We start from the raw sequence: 4,907 nt of genomic DNA, 5'->3' as shown, positions 1-4,907 counted from the left end.
CGAGCGAGGCGTTGGGCTCTAACTGAACCCGAGCGATTGCACTGCAGGCTACGCGTTACTGAACCCGAGCGATCGATCGATGGCTGTTAACTGAACCCGATCGAGCGATTCCTTCGCTACTGCTGCTAACTGAAGCCGATCGATGCTGCCTCTGGGATGAACAATGAGCGTTGCGGGGGGGGGTTGGATGAACAGTGAGCGGTGGCGTTGCCTCTGGATGAACAGGACCCCGTGGTGTGGTGGAGGGCTGGATGAACAGTAGACGGTGGAGGGGTGGCCGTGGAGGGGTGGTTGAACAGGGCCCCGTGGTGTGGAGGGCTGGATGAACAGTAGATGGTGGAGGGGTGCCCGTGGAGGGGTGGTTGAACAGTAGCCGGTGGAGTAGCGCGCGGTGAAGGCTGGATGAACAGGAGCCCGTGGACGCTGGAGGAGGTCGACGGTGGAGATGAACAGTATCCCGTGGATTCCCGTTTTGCGGTACGCCACACCCCTCCCGATGAACAGGATCCCCGTTTCGACCGTAGGAGGTCCGTTTCGTCCGTTTTGCGGTACGCCACACCCCTCCCGATCAACAGGACCCCCGTTTCGACCGTAGGATGTCCGTTTCGTCCGTTTTGCGGTACGCCACACCCCTCCCGATCAACAGGACCCCCGTTTCGACCGTAGGAGGTCTGTTTCCTCCGTTTTGCGGTACGCCACACCCCTCCCGATCAACAGGACCCCGTTCCGAACGTAGGAGGTCCGTTTCCTCCGTTGTGCGGTACGCCAGGCCTCGTTTCCATCGCCTGTTCCGTCCAAGCCCTCCCGATGAACACGACCACGCATTCCGTTCCGACCCAGCCGGTTGGCTCCCACGCGTTCCGTTGCCTCCCGATGAACACGACGCATTCCGTTGCCTCCCCATGAACACGACGCATTCCGTTGCCTCCCCATGAGCACGATGACGACGCTGTTTCTCCGTTCCGACCCAGCCATGTACACGAGCCCTGGCCGTACGTATGCGCGAGTAGGCATTCGAGACCCCGCCCGTATGTACACATACGTGGCCGTATTTTCTTTCTTGCACCCTGGCCGCTGTACGTACGTGTACATGCTACGTGCGCGCCTCTACTACAACACGTGCGCGCCTCTACATCCACCAGTATATATGTACGTACATGTTCGCGACCAGAATGACAACGCTACGTACGCTTCGACCAGGTGGGTCCCGACTGTCACGCAATTCCTTGCCTACGAAGATGTAGCTGGTGGGTCCCAGCAGTCAGGGGGCGAATCATTTTTTTGCCCGGACGCACTTTCTTGCGTGCGAAGATGTAGCTGGTGGGTCCCAGCAGTCAGGGGGAAACTTTTTTTCCGTGAAATATAGTGGCCCGTCCGGTGGGTCCCAGCTGTCAGGTGGAGGAATCGTTATTTTCTGCGTAATAAGGAGGCACTTCCTTGCTGCCGCCGTGGACCCAGCTGTCAGCCTCTCCACGTACAGTCCACGTCCGATGGAAGTCGTTCCTTGACCACGTTGACCATGCCGCGTGGAGAGCACCACGGCGGTGGACGACGGCGAGGCATAAGAAGGGGACGACGCGGAGCCGGGAAGACGCGGCAGTGGAAGCCCGCGCGGAGAGGAGTACGAGGGTTCACTGGATCGGCTGCGGTGTGAGGCTGCCGTCGCCGCAGGGCCTGGCCAGCGGTGGGAATAGTAGGGGGCGGTGAGGCCTCCGCGGCAGCACAGCCGGCCACGGGAGGCAGGAGCATGTGGCACGACCGGCGCTGCTTTGGGCGGCTGGAGCAAGAAGACCAGAGGTTGAAGAAGCACTACGGCCGTTGGATGGACATCGTACTGTCACTGGAGCTAGAATCGTTCATATTGACTAAAGTTGACAAAGGCCCCCGTCCTAGTCAACTTAGTAGGCCCACAAGTCAGCCTCCCACCATGGTGGGTCCCAGCTAGCAGGGGGAGTATTCATTTTTTTGTGCGTAATAAGGAGGCACTTCCTTGCGTGCGAAGATATAGCTGGTGGGTCCGAGCTGTCAGCGGCGGTAACGTTTTTTTCACGAAATACAGAGGCCCTTTCGGTGGGTCCCTGATGTCAGGTGGAGGAATCATTATTTTGCACGTAATAAGGAGGCATTTCCTTGCGTGCGGCCGTGGACCCAGCTGTCGGCCTCTCCACGTACAGTCCACTTCAGATGCATGTCGGTCGTTGACCACGTTGACCAGGGCGCGCCGAGAGCACCAGGGCGGTGGACGACGGCGAGGCCTAGGAAGGGAACGACACGGAGGCAGGGAAGACTAGGCAGTTGTTTCCCACCCGGAGGGGAGTAGGACTGTACAAGGGTTTACTGGTTCGTCTGCCGTCGCCGGAGAATAACATCAGGTGTGGGTGAGTAGAGGGATGGCTAGGGCAGCGATGGGAGTACGGTGGGGCGTTGAGGCCTGCGCGGCAGCACAGCCGGCCGCGGGGAGGAGGGAGCAGGCAGTCCCGCCGGCGCTTGTTTGAGCGGCTAGAGCAGGAAGAGCAGAGATTGAAGAAGCACGACGGCCGTTGGATGGCCATCCAAAGTCACTGCTTGTGCGTCAACCTTTTTTTTAGGAAAGCCTCAAATCTGTGGAAAACAGCATACAACCAATCTGCCATTATTTCTAATAATTTACAGCCCATTTGTTATTATTAAGGTTTTTTTGGAGCCCATATTCTTTTAGTTGGCATTACAGCCCATATTGTGGCCACGGTTAAAAAATTATACGAAATTTTGCATATTTCGGTGCGGTCCGAACTGTTTTTAATCCCGAAATTTCGACTCACATTCAAACTGATTTTAAAAATAAATGTATATCAATATAAAATCCAACAAATTCTCCACGCATAAAAATTAATGTAATTTAAAATCTCGAAAAAAAAGATATTTGACACTAATTGCCGGTTTGATGTGTTTTAAAAATGTATAGCCCATTTCTCATTACTGATGGGCCATTTTCTCGGCCAGCCGAATGAAAGCTCTCGTTGTCTTGAAAGATTTGCAGCCCAACAGGCCTGACAAAGCGACTTACTTGGCAAATCACAAAAAAACTAGGATGTGGCCATGGACCCAGCTGTCAGCCTCTCCACGTACAGTACTCTTCCGATGGAAGTCGTTCCTTGACCATGTTGGCCACGCCGCGCGGAGAGCACCACGGCGGTGGACGACGGCGAGGCCTAGGAAGGGGACGACGCGGAGCCGGGGAAGACGCGGCAGTGGAAGCCCGCGCGGAGAGGAGTACGAGGGTTCACTGGTTCGGCTGCGGTGTGAGGCTGCCGTCGCCGCAGGGCCTGGCCAGCGGTGGGAATAGTAGGGGGCGGTGAGGCCTCCGCGGCAGCACAGCCGGCCACGGGAGGCAGGAGCATGCGGCACGACCGGCGCTGCTTTGGGCGGCTGGACCAAGAAGACCAGAGGTTGAAGAAGCACTACGGCCGTTGGATGGACATCGTACGGTCACTGGAGCTAGAATCGTTCATATTGACTAAAGTTGACAAAGGCCCCCGTCCCAGTCAACTTAGTAGGCCCACAAGTCAGCCTCCCACCATGGTGGGTCCCAGCTAGCAGGGGGAGTATTCATTTTTTGTGTGCGTAATAAGGAGGCACTTCCTTGCATGCGAAGATATAGCTGGTGGGTCTGAGCTGTCAGCGGCGATAACGTTTTTTTCGCGAAATACAGAGGCCCTTTCGGTGGGTCCCTGATGTCAGGTGGAGGAATCATTATTTTGCGTGTAATAAGGAGGCATTTCCTTGCGTGCGGTCGTGGACCCAGCTGTCGGCCTCTCCACGTACAGTCCACTTCAGATGCATGTCGGTCGTTGACCACGTTGACCAGGCCGCGCCGAGAGCACCAGGGCGGTGGACGACGGCGAGGCCTAGGAAGGGAACGACACGGAGGCAGGGAAGACTCGGGTGTTGTTTCCCACGCGGAGGGGAGTACGACTGTACGAGGGTTTACTGGTTCGTCTGCCGTCGCCGGAGAATAACATCAGGTGTGGGTGAGTAGAGGGGTGGCTAGGCCAACGATGGGAGTACGGTGGGGCGGTGAGGCCTGCGCGGCAGCAGAGCCGGCTGCGGGGAGGAGGGAGCAGGCAGTCCCGCCGGCGCTTGTTTGAGCGGCTGGAGCAGGAAGAGCAGAGATTGAAGAAGCACGACGGCCGTTGGATGGCCATCCAAAGTCACTGCTTGTGCGTCAACCTTTTTTTTAGGAAAGCCTCAAATCTGTGGAAAACAGCATACAGCCAATCTGCCATTATTTCTAATAATTTACAGCCCATTTGTTATTATTAAGGTTTTTTTGGAGCCCATATTCTTTTAGTTGGCATTACAGCCCATATTGTGGCCACGGTTAAAAAATTATACGAAATTTTGCATATTTCGGTGCGGTCCGAACTGTTTTTAATCCCGAAATTTCGACTCACATTCAAACTGATTTTAAAAATAAATGTATATCAATATAAAATCCAACAAATTCTCCACGCATAAAAATTAATGTAATTTAAAATCTCGAAATAAAAAAAAGATATTTGACACTAATTGCCGGTTTGATGTGTTTTAAAAATGTATAGCCCATTTCTCATTACTGATGGGCCATTTTCTCGGCCAGCCGAATGAAAGCTCTCGTTGTCTTGAAAGATTTGCAGCCCAGCAGGCCTGACAAAGCGACTTACTTGGCAAATCACAAAAAAACTAGGCTGTGGCCATGGACCCAGCTGTCAGCCTCTCCACGTACAGTACTCTTCCGATGGAAGTCGTTCCTTGACCATGTTGGCCACGCCGCGCGGAGAGCACCACGGCGGTGGACGACGGCGAGGCCTAGGAAGGGGACGACGCGGAGCCGGGGAAGACGCGGCAGTGGAAGCCCGCGCGGAGAGGAGTATGAGGGTTCACTGGTT

This window comes from Triticum aestivum, chromosome 2D, assembly GCF_018294505.1.
Source record: "Triticum aestivum cultivar Chinese Spring chromosome 2D, IWGSC CS RefSeq v2.1, whole genome shotgun sequence".
NCBI classification, from domain to species: domain Eukaryota; kingdom Viridiplantae; phylum Streptophyta; class Magnoliopsida; order Poales; family Poaceae; genus Triticum; species Triticum aestivum.
The sequence above is the reverse complement of the archived record's forward strand: the minus strand, read 5'-3'. Positions refer to the sequence as shown.